Raw genomic sequence first — 17,685 nt, 5'->3', positions numbered from 1 at the left:
AGTTCCAATCATGAGGTCAAAACATGGCCGTGGGTTTGAAAATATGTTCCATAAATTTCCCAGTTGGAGAGGATTCCAGTCCTACAGCTGGATAAGGGAGGTGTCAGGTGGGTACGGAAGCAAGGCCAAGGGGACGTTTTGAGCTACTTCTGTTCCTTCCCGATGCCAGGTCCCTCGATCAGGCACTGACTGCCTGACAACGCAGGGACCATCTCCCCCACCCCCCCATCTCCCAACATTTCGGGAGGGACAGGAGAGCCATATGATTCCCATCAATCCCTGAGCCACTGCTGAATTCCGGGGAGCTCAGGGATAAATGGTGTCAAGGGGCATATTAATGAGCCTCCATAAGACCATAAGGCATAGGAGCAGAAATTAGGGCATTCGGCCCATCGAGTCTGCTCCGCCATTCAATCATGGCTGATAAGTTTCTCAACCCCATTCTCCCGCCTTCTCCCCATAACCTTTGATCCCCTTACCAATCAAGAACCTATCTATCTTGGACTTAAATACACTCAATGACCTGGCCCCCACAGCCTTCTGTGGCAATGAATTCCATAGATTCACCACTCTCTGGCTAAAGAAGTTTCTCCTCATCTCTGTTCTAAAAGGTCTCCCCTTTATTCTGAGGCTGTGCCCATGGGTCCTAGTCTCTCCTACTAATGGAAACATCTTCCCCACGTCCACTCTATCCAGGCCTTTCAGTGTTCTGTAAGTTTCAATCAGATCCCCCCTCATCCTTCTAAACTCCATCGAGTATAGACCCAGAGTCCTCAAACGTTCCTCATATGTTACGCCTTTCATTCCTGGGATCATTCTCGTGAACCTCCTCTGGACCCTCTCCAGGGCCAGAACATCCTTCCTGAGATACGGGGACCAAAATTGCTCACAATATTCTAAATGTGGTCTGACCAGAGCCTTATAAAGCCTCAGCAGCACATCCCTGCTTTTATTTTCTAGTCCTCTCGAAATAAATGCCAACATTGCGTTTGCCTTCCTAACTACCGACTCAACCTGCAAGTTAACCTTAAGAGAATCCTGGACTAGGACTCCCAAGTCCCTTTGCCTCATTGGCATCCTGCCCTCAGTGGATTGGATTCCCGCATCAGTCCATTTCCGCCCACAACATAATTGGAGATAGTTTACCCAGCTCCAGGAATTCCATCCATACATTGCTATCCAATTCTCCCAGGCCCCCTCGCCATCATGCCTGCTCAGGGACTTGGGGGGTGGGGGGCAGGGGGTAAAATAAATTCCACTGTGTGTGTAGAAGTGTTTTCTAATTTCACTCCCGCAAGGTCTGACTTAACTTTTAGACCCCCTAATCCAAGACTCCCCAATCAGTGGCAGTAGCTTCTCTGTGACCACGTTTAATCTAAGTCTGTCTACATCAACTCCCTTCATGGCCTTGCCCCTTCCTAGCTCTATAATCAGCTCCAGCCCCACAATCCCAACGATATCTGCACTCCTCTCATTTTGGGCTCCTGAGCATCCTCAATTTTAATTCGTACACCTCTCGGCCCCTCTACCTCACTTTCCTCCTTTAAGACAGTCTTAAAAACCTACCTCTTTGACCAAGCTTTCGGTCATCTGACCAAACACCTCCTTATGTGACTCACTGTCATGTGTTTTTATAACACTCCTGGGAAGCAGCTTTGGATATTTTATCGCGTTAAAGGTGCTATATAAATGTAAGTTGTTGTACCCTGTCTGTTCCCCATAATATCTTCAAAGGTTTTATCAAATCGTCCCTTAACCTTCTTAATTTTTGGGAATACAACCCTGGTTTTGCATAATCTCTCTTTGTAATTTAATCCCTGGTTTGTAGTCCCCAAAAGCATCATTGCGAATAAAATTCCTGCATAATTATTATCTTTTGTGGATAATTATAAATTTAGCATTTAATAAATTTAGCAATTTGTGGATTAATAAATTTAGCAATTTGTAGATTAATAAATTTAGCAATTTGTGGATTAATAAATTTAGCAATTTGTGGATTAAATAAGAACTTTTGTCTTGGGGCAGTGGAAGAAACAGAAGCGCTTGCTATCTAAAGTATTTTCCCCATTTACCCATCCACCAGAAATGCCTTGAATTGAGAATAGCATAGGATCTAAATCTAATAAGAAATTCTGGGGGAACATCTTCACTTAAGAGGGTGGGGAGAACGTAGAACCTGCTACCACAACAGGTCAGTTGAGGTGAATAGCATTGATGCATTTACAGGGGAAGCTGGATGAGAACATGAGGGAGAGAGGGATAGAAGGGTGTACCAGTGGAGTTCGATGAAGAACAGTGTAAGGAGGCTTGCGTGGAGCATGATCACTAGCTTGGACCTGCTAGGCTGAATGGTCTAGAAAATTCTGTCCGCCATATTGCTCAAGTATAGACATCCAGGGCTTATGCCTGATCAAAGTTAATCGCTCCTGATGCCCATGTAACTTTTCCTTCTCAATTTTTTTCAGTTTTTTTCAACCTGTCTCTCTAACCTGGAATCTCTCCGATGTGCACACATTTCTTTCAATCGTCCCTCTGTTTCTTCCAATAACGTCTGCACTCGTTGACCTTGCTCTGCTCTCTTGCCTGGCTGGCCTCTTGATGCACGTCTCACCTTGCTGAGTTCTTAAATCCTTAAGGTTTTATTTTTTATCATTGTTATTCATCTGTCTTTCCCATGCTGATCCTCATAATGCACTTATGCATGTTAATTAAGTCAAATATCATTGTTCAATGCACTTGGCTCCTTCCAACTGAGATACCTTTCAGTCTGTATTTAAAAAAAAAGATAAATCCCATGTTTTCAAGCTAATCAGACCCTCATCATGCCTTGTTTTGTCCTGATAAGTTATTCTGTTTCCAGTTAAATCATCTAAACAACCTAATCCCTCAGCATTATTGCACATTCATTTAGAACACTGCTTGCATTCAACTCAGACAGCCTAATTTTTTTTTCATTTATTCACAGAATATGGGCTTCGCTGGCTGGGCCAACATTTACTGTCCATCCCTAGTTGCCCCTTGAGGAGGTGGTGGTGAGCTGCCTCCTTGAACCGCTGCAGTCCCTGTGGTGTAGGTACACCCACAGTGCTGTTAGGGAGGCAGTTCCAATTAGAAGTTGTCTCTCACACCAATTTACCTGTAGACCTCTTCATTCGGTTAATGTACAGCAAGAAACGGCATCGTCTTAACACAGATTGAGGGAAGCAGAATATAGGAACAGGAAGAGGACATTCAGCCCCTCGAGCCTGTTCTGTGATTCAATTAGATCATGATTGACCTGTATCTTAACTCCATCTATCTGCCTTTGATTCTATCACCCTTAATGCGCTTACCTAACAAAAACCTATCAATCTCAGTCTCGAAATTTTCAATTGACCGCCCGACTCCCCTTTAACCTCAACAACTTTTTGGGGGAGGGAGTTCCAGATTTCCACTCTCCTTGGCGCGAAGAATTGCCCCCCCCTGGGCCTCATCCCCGAATGGCCTGGCTCGAACTCCAAGATCAGTAAAAACCTGGATCTTGCCTCCAAAGAGCTATGGAAACTTGGCCAGTTGGGGCCTTCGAGGTTGAGGTTGATAGAACGTTGTCACCCACAAAGAGGGCGGAATGGTCCCAGGTTTGCTGGAAGTTCGGTCGCGAGAGGGGAAAAGGGTTGTTTTACCTGCTGGCCACAAGGGCTGATTTCCACACCACGTTGTCCCAATCCTGCCTCATTAATCAAACATTCCCTGGGTGGGCGGCTTTGGATTCGCCCGCCAGATACAGATCAGCCGTCCCCCTCGCCGCTTCCTCACGCCAGGTGCCATATTTAAAGCGCAGCCGCAAGCACACGCCTCTCTGTGCTTCCGGTCCAGGACGGCTGCACAGAAGGACGTGGGGCAGAATGTTGCGTTGGGCATGCGGGCACGCGCCCGACACACCCCAGCGTAAAATGAGGCGCGACGACGCCGGGCGTGCGTCCTGACGTCACCGCGCAGTCTCGAGATCTTTTGCCCACATGCGCAAAGATTGCACTAGGCCTGCTGTCCCTCATCCCCCCCATCCCCGCCCCCGGCCCGCACAGGTAGCGCTCGGTGCTGCCGCTCATGATCCACGTGCCCTGTGCCTTAATTGGCCCACCCGCGTGAAATTGCAGTGCAGAGCCGATCGCGGGTGACGGTCGGCTTCCCAACCGCTTCCACTTGCCCCCACCGAGCACCCCTGCCGTGGGCAAAATCCTGACCGTGGCCTTGAAAGGCAAGAAGGCTGCACCCCCCCCGCTTCAGTAACGTATCCCTGGGACATCTTCTGGGCACGTTGGAGCTCACCGCAATGTCCTCTACCCCAACTCTTGGCTGCAGGAGGCCCATCAGTGCCACCACTCTGGCTTGGGATGTGGAGGTGGTCAGTGCCAATGCTGCACATGAGAGGTTCACCATCCAGTGCAGAAAGAAGATTAATGATCTCATCCGTGCCGCCAGGGTAAGGCAACCATCCCATCACTCTAAACTCACGCACTCACAAGGGACATCACCACACACTCTCTCATGCACACACCACCACGTCCTCATCTGGCATAATCTCCTCTGGAAACTGCCTCCTCAGCCCTCACCCTCTTGAGGCCACTTGCACAGATCAACATGTGCCCCCACACACACCCTGGGATACCCTCCTTCCCCAGTACAGCCCTCGCCCTGCAGCCTCTTCCCTTGCCTGAGGCCACTTCTGCCCCTTCCCTAGGCAAGCCCTAGCCCTGCAGCCACTGAAAAGCCACCCGTACCTTACGGCTGGTCTTGTAAGTAGAGACCTGCCCGTGAGCCCCCTAAAAGTGATGTGGTGCTGCCTGCGAAGCCTGGTGCTGATGACTCCGAGTGCTGCCCGAAGCAAGGTAGGCAAACAAACCTCGAAGTCCCGAGTGAAGTGCAGCTCACCAGGTGCACGTCGCTTATGTTCAGTTGTGAAACACGTTGATGTGAAATCACGCCGACTTGCCTGGGTGATCCAGCGTGGGGGTGGGTGATGATTCCAGCGAGCAGGGATTATAATGATACACAGACGTACTTCAATGACGTTCCCAATGTCTGGTGGTGGGGAACGCAGTCCACCATTAATGGGTGAAGCGGATGATTGCAAACTGGTTGCATGATGGCGTGAAACTGATTTTTGGCCTTCTCGCCATATTGTCCGCTCACATCCACCATGACGCTTGACGCCAACGGAGATGGAAAATCCCACCCTAGGGAGAAATTGTGGGAAGAGTGGAGGTGCAGCTTGGAAATAGTTCTCACAGTGGGAAAGGCGTGAGGAGCCAAATGGGTTCCCCCCACCCTATGTTTTATCTGATGAAGCTTTTTCTTTCTCTGTTTCTGGGAAGTGGCTTATCTGTGTTATCAGTTATAATTGAGATTTGTTTAAATGGGAGATGCAATTGGGTCCATTTTATGGCTGCACAGTGAGCTATAGTAAACCAGCAGTGCCTAAACTAGTTTCCAATATCACACAATTTTAATGCTTCAAAATTAATGTGGCTCCAGATGCCTTCAAAAACAACACAGAAATAACGCAGCGGAGTAACATACAGTATATAATTATTAACGTTTGCATATTATAGATCCACATGTAATACATGTGATGGAACCTGCGCCTTTAAAGTTTGTAGTTTTTTTTGAGACAGACTCAAAAACTAAAATCAGGATCTGAAAAGGGAACAGAAAAGGGAACACAGAAACTGACCCTCCCTGGTTCCAAGGAAACAGAAACAAACTGAGATTTGTAAACCTGAACTTCTGGGCAGACTGAACCTGGCTGGCTGAGAGATATAAAAGGACACAGAACAATCCAAGCTGGGTAGTAATAGTTAATGAGTCCAGTGCTGCAGAACAGTCAAGCTAAAGAAGGCAGGTTCCAGGTCCAGAAGCTGAGGATAAGTTGCTGCAGCTATTTCTGTTACCTTGAAGGTAACATTGGTGGATCTGCACCACCCAGACCAGGTTGAGCAGGCTCTGCAGAGGTGTGCCACTTGTGGTGAAGACGGTGTACGTGACACCCGGGTTGGTTGTTCGCTGTTGTAAGCTGGAGATCGGACTCACTTCTAGAAGCTAGAACTGAAATTCCTCACGAGCAAGGCAGGTTTTAATGCCTTTGTGACTGAATTAACAATCTGATTTATAATATCTGTCTTAACTGTACCTGCCATTTAATGTGCAATTTATAGTTTATACTTGACTGCCAGTTGCCTTTTAATTCATGTTAAACTTATTGATTCTGGATGTTAGCGTATAGGAGATTATCTAAAATAGTATTTAGTGTTCATTGTTTGACTCTTATATTGTAAAAATGCTTCTGTTTTTGAACAGTGTAATCCTGTGGCTTTAATCTTTTAGCAAATAACTGGGATTTCAGATATATTCTATCTTCTCTTTAAAAAAAAGTTACTAGTCTCTACTGAGATCACATCTCATGTACTTATGAAAATCTGTGCTTTGTGAGAATTTTATTATTTTATATACTCACCAGTCCATTACTTCCTCTAAGCCACTCCAGTTCATGAACATTGGCCAGGAAGCAGCAGGAGCTCATGTTGAGGGTATTAAAGTGGCGAATGCTGCAGCCCAGGTCATCCGGCAGTGCCAGGATAATGGCTATGGGTTTACACAGGCCACAGCTGAGCAGTCATGTCGAGACTCAGTGAAATGACCATGGGTGGGAGCCCGTGGCAGGGGGAGGGCGATCGAGGGACAAACAAGGGAAGGGTAGGGTCTGACCCCACTTGGGCTTCATTGGAGGCGGAGGAGCTTATGACCCCATTTGCTTATTCTGTGATCCCAATTGGGGCTGCGACCCACAGATTGGGAACTGCTGCATTAAACCCCGCAATGCCCGGGGCAAGTTAGCCTGGCACCAGGAAGAGCTGTGTATCTCGTACTGCAACCACGGGGTGCATGTGAGGTTTCTACCACTGCTGACACCATCGGTGTGCAGCTGTCAGCCATTGCCAGTGCTGGTATGTGCCTGCACGACTGGTGACATTGTTCACTCAGCTGCTCTCTTCGGTTTGTACCGTCTACATGTGGCCCACTCCATCTACCTCACCGAGCCCTCTCCCGAGCTCTCTCCAGCCCTCTCTATAAGGCCATAAGACATAGGAGCACAGGTAGGCCATTCGGCCCATTGGGCTGAATTTTGCCCTTGACGGGCAGGCGGGCAGCCAATCGCCACAGCCGAAACGGGCCCCGCCGCCATTTTATGAGGCTAAGTGCTGCCTCAGGGAGATCGCTGAAAGGCTGTGAAAGATTAAAAATAGAACAATAAAAAAAATCATTAACATGTCCCCCTCATGTGAAAATGTCACATGAGATGGGACATGTTAATAAAGTGCACAAAAACTTTATCAAACTTTTTAAAAACAGCTATCAAACCTCAACCCGCCACTGGATGAGGTTTGTTAAAAAATCACCTACCCGCCTGCCTGTTGGGCCCGTGCGCCGAGCCGAAGTTCGCACGGGCCGCTCAAAATCATCGTCAATTGGTGACTTAATGGCCTTAACAAGGCCTTTAATTAATGGTGGGCGGGCGTCCCGCTGCATAGCGCGCCCATCAGCCGAAATATCGCAATGCCACGCGCTGACGTCAGGACGCTCGCACAACATTTTAAGCGCTGACATGCAGACTCCGTCACCTGCACGTCAGCCGGAAAATTCAGCCCATCGAGTCTGCTCCGCCATTCAATGAGGTCATGGCTGATCTGAAAATCCTCAACTCCCACTTTCCTGCCTTTTCCCCATAACCCTTGATTCCCTTACTGATTAAAAATCTGTCTATCTCAGCCTTTAATATCGTTAATGACCCAACCTCTACAGCCCTCTGCGGTAAAGAATTCCACAGATTCACTACCCTCTAAGAGAAGAAATTCCTCCTCATCTCTGTTTTAAATGGGCGCTCCCTTACTCTGAGATTATGCTCTCTGGTCCTAGACTCTCCCACAAGGGGAAACAACCTCTTAGCATCTACCCTGTCAAGCCTCCTAAGAATCTTATATGTTTCAATAAGGTCGCCTCTCATTCTTCTAAACTCCAATGAGTACAGGCCCAACCTACTCAACCTGTCTTCATAAGAAAATCCCTCCACACCCGGGATCAACCAAGTGAACCTTCTCTGGACTGCCTCCAAAGCCAGTATATCTTTCCTAAGATAAGGGGAACAAAACTGTTCACAGTATTCTAGGTGTGGTCTAACGAGTGCCTTGTACAGTTTTAGCAAGCATTCCCTATTTTTATCCTCCATAAACGAGCTACCATCTGACGTGGTAAATGTGAGCTCACTCTTAAGTTTTAAGAATAAATTAGATAGATACATGGATGGGAGAGGTCTGGAGGGTTATGGACTAGGTGCAGGTCAATGGGACTAGCGGAATAATATTTCGGCACAGCCTAGATCTTCACCCCCGGTGCACAGGGGCGGGTGAATTCACAACATCGCAAAGCCGACCTCTCAAAATGTCTGCCCAAGCTTTCGATTTTCAGCCTGGGGAATGGGGGCAGTGGCGGCAGTGGGCTACGATAGGAGCCGCGGCGGGCAACCCCAGGAGTGGTGAGGGGGTCAGAGGTGGGCGGGTCGAGGCGACCTGGCACAGATCAAACGCAGGCCTTCGGAAAGGCCTATCTGAGAGATAGGTCATCAATGGTGAAGTTCCCGTGTCTCAGAGGAGACGTCATCGCCTTGTTAGGTGAGGGCCCAAGCTGTAAATGTTGTCCAGCTGTTAGCTGACCCTGGAACGGATGGCCCATCATGCCCTTTCCCTGTGGAAAAATTGTCATTGTTGCTGCCTAATCAAAGTGTGCTCCACTGAACCTGTGAAAACATGGGGTAGATTCACAAAACACAGCCTTGGAGATGGCATCATCTTGTCACCTCTGCCTGCTACAGGTATTATGCAGTCAGCTGCCAAGGCTCAGTGTGTGGATGAATAATAAATAGTGCCATGCTCATTATCCCATCCACTTACCTCTTGCCACCCGTTTTTCAGGATGTGCCCATATTGTTGACCCTTGACCAGGTCCCTCGCTGCTGCACACTATCACGGCATGGTTAAGGTAACGATACATACCTATTAGCCCCTTTTGTGTCTCACACAGGTCCCAGCTCTCCCTCCACATCCCTCTGAACCAGATCATCCCTCGGGTATCAAGAGGAGGAAGAGATGTCTGAGGAGGCAGCGTCACATCTGACTAGCCCACACTTGCGCCGACATGGATGCCTGCACATTGGAGGAATGTGGCGCGCGTCGATGGCACAGGGGGAATGTCACAGTGCTAGAGTGCAGGAGGAGGCGTCAGAGTCAGAGTGCACAGCCCACCTCAGAGGAGGGAGGAAAGTCAAGATGATGCTCCAGTGGGCAAGGATATGGGGCCTAAGGCCCTTTCGCAGCACTGTATTTAATCAGCAGCAGATAAGTGGACGTCTGGTGGAGTTCCCTGAGGCAGCCGGAGCTCTTGAACTACGATCGGAGGCGTCCATCGCCGTCATGAGCTTCATGTTGCCCTGGGAGCTCAACTGTATGAGCTCTGACCATGAGAGATTGGCCAGTCTCATGGAGAGACACAGGCAGCAGCACTCCGAGTGGATGCAGGTGTAGTGTCTCAGCCAGGACAGGTGCCAGCTGGATCAGTCCTCTCAGAATATGAGTGCTGACATCCACGAGGAGTTGGCATGAAGACCCTTAACAGGACGGTCATACAGTTGGCCCAGCGGTTGAAGGATTGAACGACTGCTGTGCACCAGCAGCCAGCCTCATCGACCCCCCCACCCCCACCCCGAAGACCAACCCAGGGCTGTGGAGGTCACGGAGGGGGTGGTGAAGGTACTAAGAATTCCTCAGCACCCACATCTTCTTCCACCTCTCTAGCCCCTCTGCTAGAGCCCCCTTGTCTGCTTCACAGTTTCAAGTGACTATGGCTGTTCATGCAGAGATGCAGAGGCCGCAGTCTGAGGGACGTTCCCAACAGGCCCCTGCACAATGAGGCACACTCCTCATTGCTGTTTAGACAGAGAAGCAAGCAGCCTGTCTCCACCTCCTCCGGGCCACACGGGGTCCTCTCTGTAGGATTGTGCGAGGACGAAGGCCGCTCTCTTGCCTTGAACACTTACTGGATTCTGCGTGGTTACACTTTGCACATTGTATGTAGCACACTTCAGCATTGCTTGAATATATTTACTTACACTTGTACATGACTCAGGGAGTGTTTGTTCACAAGATAACTCAAAAAGAATGGGAACATTATGAAGACAGTTCTTACCAATAATAAGGAGGAGGTCATGCTGAGGTCATTCTCGACATGTTGTCAACAGGATCAAGGTTGTCCGCTGATTTGTGATGCTTCAGAGGGCTTCTTCCTTCTCTGCTGTATCTCATGAGATTCGTGTTCAAAAGGCTTAAGCACTGAGGGGCTGCATGCATCTTTCATTCTTCATCCTAGCTTGACTTTAAGGGAGGCTCAATGATCAGGTTACAGCCATGGTTCAAGCCTGGATATTGTCCAGGTCCGGCTGCATTCGGACATGGGCTGCTTCAGTATTTGAGGAGTCGCAAGTGATGCTGAACATTGTGCAATCATCAGTAAACATCCCCACTTCTGACCATATGATGGAAGGAAGGTCATTGATGAAGCTGCTGAAAATCGTTGGGCCTAGAACACTACCCTAAGCAACTCCCACAGTGATGTCCTGGGACTGAGATGATTGACCTCCAACAACCATAACCATCTTCCTTTGTGCTAGGTATGATTCCAACCAGTGGAGAGTTTTCCCCTGATTCCCATTGACCCCAGTTTTGCTAGGGCTCCTTGATGCCACACTCAGTCAAATGCAGTCTTGATGTCAAGGGCAGTCACTCGCACCTCACCTCTGGAGTTCAGCTCTTTTGTCCATATTTGAACCAAAGCTGTAATGAGATCAGGAGCTGAGTGGCACTAGCGGAACCCAAGCTGGGCATCAGTGAGCAGGTTATTGCTAAGCAAGTACCGCTGGAGAGCACTGTTGATGACCCCTTCCGTTACTTTACCGGTGATGGAGATTACTGATGGGGCAGTAATTGGCCAGGTTGGATTTGCCCTGCTTTTTGTGCACAGGACATACCTGGTCAATTTTCCACATAGCCGGGTAGATGCCAGTGTTGTAGCTGTACTGAAACAGTTTGGCTAGGGGCGTGACAAGTTCTGGAGCATAAGTCTTCATTACTATTGCCGGAATATTGTCAGGGCCCATAGTCTTCGCACTATCCAGTATTCAGCCGCTTCTTGATATTACATTGAGCGAATTGGCTGAAGACTGGCATCTGTGATGCTGGGCTCCTCCGGAGGAGTCCGAGATGGATCATCCACTCGGCACTTCTGGCTGAGGATTGTTGTGAATGCCTTATCTTTTGCACTGATGTGCTGGGCTCCTCCATCATTGAGGATGGGGATATTTGTGGAGCCTCCTCCTCCAGTGAGTTGTTTAATTGTCCACCACCATTCTTAACTGAATGTGGCAGGACTGCAGAGCTTAGATCTGATCCGTTGGTTGGGAATTGCTTAGCTCTGTCTGTCTATCGCTTGCTACTTATGCTGTTTGGCACGCAAGTAGTCCTGTGCTGTAGCTTCACCAGGTTGATACCTCATTTTTAGGTATGCCTGGTGCTGCTCCTGGCATGCCTTCCTGCACTCCTCATTGAACCAGGGTTTGGTGGTAGAGTGGGGGATATTGTGGGCCATGAGGTTACAGATTGTGTTCGAGTACAATTCTGCTGCTGCTGATGGTCCACAGTGCCTCATGGATGCCCAGTCTTCAGTTGTTAGATCTGTTCAAAATCTATCCCATTTAGCACGGGTGGTAGTGCCACACAACATGTTGGAGGGTATCCTCAATGTGAAGACAGGGCCTTGTCTCCACCAGGAATGTGCGGTGGTAACTCCCACCGATACTGTCATAGACAAATGTATCTGCAACAGGCAGGTTGGTGAGGATGATGTTAAGTATGTTTTTCCCTCTTATTGGTTCCCAGTCTAGCAGTTATGTCATTTAGGACTCAGCCAGCTCGGTCAGTCGTGGTGCTACCGAGCCACTCTTGGTGATGGACATTGAAGTCCCCACCCAGAGTACATTCTGCACCCTTGCCACCCTCAGTGCTTCTTCCAAGTGGCGTTCAACATGGACGAGCACTGATTCATCAGTTGAGGGCGGGTGGTACATAGTAATCATCAGGAGGTTTCCTTGCCCATGTTTGACCTGATGCTATGAGACTTCACGGGGTTTGGAGTTAATGTTGAGGACTCCCAGGGCAACTCCCTCCCGGCTGTATGCCACTGTGCTGCCACCTCTGCTGGGTCTGTCCAGTCGGTGGGACAGGACATACCCAGGGATGGTGATGGTGGTGTCTGGGACATGGGCCTGAATTTTGCCCTCAGGCTTTGCCTGAAGTTGGAGTGGCCGGAAGCGGATGTAAAGCCTGCTCTTGGCCGAGGTCATGCTGCCAATGCGATCTTACACTCGGTGGCCAATTAAGGCCCGCCCAGCGTGAAACACGACTGCTGGTTGTTTTTGCCATACGCAGGGGTGTGGGAACAGATCAGGTGCTGGGCCCAATGCCAATGCTGCGCGGTGTTAAAAAATGGAAGAAGCAGCTCCCTGAAGGCTGCCAGGAGTTGTGGGGGAGTCTGAGGGAGCTGTGCAGTCATGGCCTCAGCACCTGGAGGTCATGGAAGGCGGCAGGGCAAGTTGGGTGGGCGCTCTGCCCCCCCATTTCTCGAGTGCCGGGGAGTGCTGGTTGAGGTGGTCAATGCCAAGTGGCATATCCTAGTGCCCATGGACAGCAAGAGAAGGCTGCCCCACCTGACCAAGAAGGTCTGGACAGAGGTCGCCACCCAGGTCACTGGGCACGACGTGGTGCGCTGCAGTGCCGCAAAAGGCTCAATGATCTTCTACAGTCAGCAAGGGTAAGTGCAGACATGGCATGGACCTTTAGTTTGGTGCCCGTTGCTCGAAACATTCAGGGGTCTAAGAGTCTGTATGCCAATTGGCACTGAAGCCTGCCCTGCCAAGGCTGGGATGCCAGCACGACTGGCCTCAGTGCATTGCAGGGTGAGATGTGCCACAGTGACGCAGCCCACCTATTGCCCAGGTGGGCGAGGGGACCAGGAAAGGATGGAGCAATAATGAGGCTTTCTATTTTACCCCTGTCAGGAGAAGAGCAGCCATAACGCTGCGGAGCGCCCCAGAACGGGTGGAGGAGGAGACAAATCTGTGCATCCTCGTGAAGCACGAGAGTGATGCACTGGAGCTGTAATGCCACTTGCCAGTTCACTCCTCTGGCCGCGGTGAGGCGGGGTCTCTGATCAAGGTAAGAGTGCAGGTGACAGACGCGTGTGCAGTGGGTACTGGAAACAGACTGGGCTCCTCTCATCAGAAACTGAACTGTGGTATCCAGAGAGCCCATTGAAGCTCCAATGCAGTTGGCACCATGCAGCAGGTCTCCACTGTCTTCTCAGCCCGCCTAGCATGCATAGTGACTTTGATGCTTGAATGTACTGATCTTTTGCCTTCCCCCTGCAGATGCGTCATCTGCAGGAGCCGCTGGCGAGCCCAAGGACCCCCCCATTGAGCTCCGAGGAAAGCAACACACCTGCGTCAGTGTCACACCATCTCTCTGAACCAGGCACCAGCGCCGACGCTCACACATCGGTGGGTATTAGTTATTTGGCTCCGTGGGTAATGCACAGCAGTGAGGGAACATCACACTCACATGAGTAGCTGGCAGAAGCAGAGAGGTTCCAGGGAGCCGACAGTGGGAGCACCGCTGGAGACCAGGACCGTGCTGTGTTCGAGGCAGATGACGAGACTCTGGAGTCGTCCATCAGGCGGCAGATGCTGGATGTCCAGCAGGATGCATGGAGAGGTCTGGCAGGGATCCATGAGGGTCTGTGGGCCATGATCTCCATCATGGAGGAGTCCATGCAGAGCATGAGAGCTGCGTTGACCCTTAACACTGAGCACACAGCCTCCTTCATCGAGAGAGTGGCGACTCTCATGGAGAGGCAGCTTCAGGAGCAGACTCAGGGGTTCCTGGGGTTGCGCTCAGACCTGCAAGCCCTCTCACAGGCACTGACCTCAAGAGGCCGCTGCCAGTGTGAGAGATGGATGAGGCACCTTGTGTCTCTGCTGTGTGTCTATCCATCAATGGTGAGCAGAGAGGTGCAAACTCATCTCATGCTGGCAGATGAGCTGCCTGTCATCCTATGGGCTTCTCTCAGGGCGCTCTGGAAGTGGGCACCAGCTCCTCTGCCCCCGTGCCAGTGGCTGCTGCATCTAATGACTGAGGAGTGCCCAGTCATCGGGCTGGATGCAGCCTCCCAGGCGGAGCCTGATCAGGCTCTGGTGGCCAGAGGAAAACCGCCAAGGTCATCAAGGCCACCAGGACAGCAGAGTCGGCAGGCTGTCTCTAACGCCACTGTCAGCGAGGTCAGGGGGGGAGGGGGGCACCCGCAGATGTGAGTTGTAGGCACCTTGGGCACAGCAGAGGCGTGTCACGAGTGACATTATTTGCATTAGTTATTTTGACGTTTGTGTTAGGGATGGATATTTTGTATGTTCAGGTGAAGTAAGTTAAACATTTATTTGACTTACATGGGCTAAGTTGGCTGGATGGTATGAATAGATGCCAGGTGCAGGTGTATAAGTATCGGCCAGGGGTTTTCCCCCGTTGGGTGGGTTCAGCGTGGCCAGGGGGGAGTGGTCAGGAAGCCGATTGCCGCCCACAATCAGGGTCGGACCGCGATTTCCTGTGGTCAGGGATGATCCGAACGTTCATTGTGTGGAACCCCTTTCTGTTGACGAAAGCTCCCAGGATCATCTACTGGCACCTTGATGGTCACGGGAGTGCAATCTATTACACCCTGGACGCAGGGGAACCCAGCCATCGCAGCGAAACCTCGTGCTCTCTCCTCCTGGCTTGTCTCATCTGTCCGGAAGCGGATGAACGCGTGGACGTGTCTAAAGATAGCATCAGTCACAAGCTTGAGGCAACCGTGTGTGGCTGATTGAGAAATGCCGCGCAGATCCCCCACTGAGCCCTGAAAACAACTGGAAGCGTAGAAGCTGAGGACCACTGTGACCTTCAGAGCCACCGGCCTGGGATGCCCCCACGCGGTTGGAGGTGATTTCCAGATCTATCATGTGACATATCGCTGTCACTGTGTCCCTGGAGAGGCGGAGCCTCCTCCGGCACTGGGTCTCGGACATCCGGAGGTAGTTGGAGCGCTGCCTGAACACTCTCGACGCTGGGTAGTGGCAACTTCGGTGTGACCTCACGCCTTGGCCTCTCTGCTGGCCCTGCACCAACCGAGGCTTGTGCCTCTCCAGGTGGGATGCTGCCCGCGCCCACCTGACCTCTCCTCCCTCCTGCCCCTCTCCTCCTCTTCAGGAGGAGGTTCCACCCGAGGAATACACTATCCCCATTAGATGGGAGATGCAGAGGGGAGCAGTGCCTTGAAAATGAAGGAGGTCTGTGCTGCAGCACTCAGGGGAAACTCCTGATGGGAAGATGAGGAACTGAGATGCTGAAAGACAGGCTGGACAATCAGGTGAGATGACAAGAAACTCTGGGACGACTCCGTACTCACACAGCAAAGGGCTGGCAATGGCAGAGAGAGTGCTGCTACTCCAGGGATCTTTTATCCCACCTGTGGATGAGGAAATGATTAAAACGTGATTTCTGCCTTTTTGCCCGTGCGATGAGTTAAAATTCACAGGGGCAGTGTAAAATCACTGGTTACTGACTTGTCTTAAGTGGTTCTTTAAACACTGGCGGGCACGGATCCAAACCGCACACTCACCCCCCAATGGCCAAGTCAAGCACGTGGGCGATGACATTGGGGAGCACGTCCGACATCGGGTGATGATATTTTCCGTCTGGTCGGGTCAAATGCCGCGCCCGACCCCCCGAATGGAAAATCCTGGCCATGATATGGATTGATTCTGTGAGGATGACTATGTCAGTCCGTGAGGCAGCTCTCCCCATTTTGGCACAAGCCCCCAGATTGTTAGTAAGGAGGGCTTTGCGGGGTCGACAGGGCTGAGTTTGCCATTATCATTCCCGATGCCTAGGCTGATGCGTTTCATTCCTTTTTATTGACTTTTTATCGGTTTGATACAACTCGATGGCCATTTCAGAGGGTATTTAGGAGTCAACCACATTGCTGTGGGTCTGGAGTCACATGTGGGCCAGACCAGGGATGGACAGCAGATTTCCTTCCCTAAAGGGCATTAGTGAACCATGTGGGTTTCTACAACAATCGACAATGGTTTCATGGTCATCATTAGACTTTTAATTCCAGATTTTTATGGAATTTAAATTTCACCATCTGCTGTGGTAGGATTTGAATCTGGTTCCCCAATACCCTGGGGTCTGTGGAATACCAGTCAAGTGACAATATCACTACACCACCGACACCCCCTGTTGAGTGAGTGAAAGGGCATTCAGTTGACGAAGGTGTCTATATTTTGAGTTCGGGCCTTTATGGCAACATGGTAATACACCCTGCGCCTGAGTGAACGCTGCTAACTGGGCACAGGCCGCGGCTCCCTGTATCTGAGATGTCAAATCAACAGGGAAAGTAACGTGACCCCCTACAGGAGAAAGTAGGACATTAGGGTTACAACCTTAATGCAGCTACGTGCTGCTGACTGGGATTTACCAGGCAGGTCTCCTGATGAGCCCTAGAAAGATCCTGAAGCATAGAAGTTGAGGCCGACTGCTACCTCCACAGCCACTGGCAGCGCATAGGAGTCGATGGATTGTGGATCAAGTTGCTGTTGGATCATGCGACCTATGTCTGTCACCACCTTACGACTTAGCCTCAGTTGCCTTTGAGACTCGTACCTCATGTTGAGGTAGGATGTCCTGGGTCTGTACATTCTTCCCACAGGATAGTAGCTACTTGTCCTACCTCTCCTCCTGCTCCTTCCTTGTCTACGGGCAGATGGGGGAGATGGTGGATGTGGTAGAGCAGTGGGCTAGTAGTCCAGAGGCCCAGGCTAATACTCTGGGGACATGGGTTCAAATCCTACCTCAGCAGCTGATGGAATTTCAGTTCAATTGATAAAATCTGGGATTGAAAGCTAGTCCTAGTAAATGCTGACCATGAAACTGTCATTGATTGCTGTAAAAACCCATCTGGCTCCCTGATAGCCTTATGGGAAGGAAATCTGCCAAGTTACCTGGTCTGGCCTACCTGTGACACCAAACCCACAGCAATGTGGTTGACTCTTAACTGCCCTCTGAAATGGCCTAGCAAGCCACTCAGTTCAAGGGCAATTAGGAGTGGGCAACAAATCCTTGCCAGTGAAGCCCACATCCCATGAAAGAATAAAGGAAAAAAAAGCCTCTCCCACCTGACCATTTGCCTTCCCTCTGGCCTCGGGCTTCTTGTGGTGACTGGCTTCAATGGCCTCCATGTGCAAGGGTGCTTATCTTCTATGTTTCTTCACATGAATGGCTGTGCGACCTGCTCCAGCACAAAAGTCTCCTTGGCACCTGGGCGCACGTGTCAGTCGGGAAAAAATAATCGCCCTGTGACACCAGGAGCCCCACCTTCCTCCTCCCTTGGCTTAAGGGAGGACATTTGGGGTTTGCTTTGTGCCACCTCCGGGGCTGTGAATAAAATCTTACGGCA

Source organism: Cetorhinus maximus, chromosome 4 (assembly GCF_964194155.1).
Source record: "Cetorhinus maximus chromosome 4, sCetMax3.hap1.1, whole genome shotgun sequence".
Lineage (NCBI taxonomy): Eukaryota > Metazoa > Chordata > Chondrichthyes > Lamniformes > Cetorhinidae > Cetorhinus > Cetorhinus maximus.
This window is presented reverse-complemented; position numbering follows the sequence as displayed.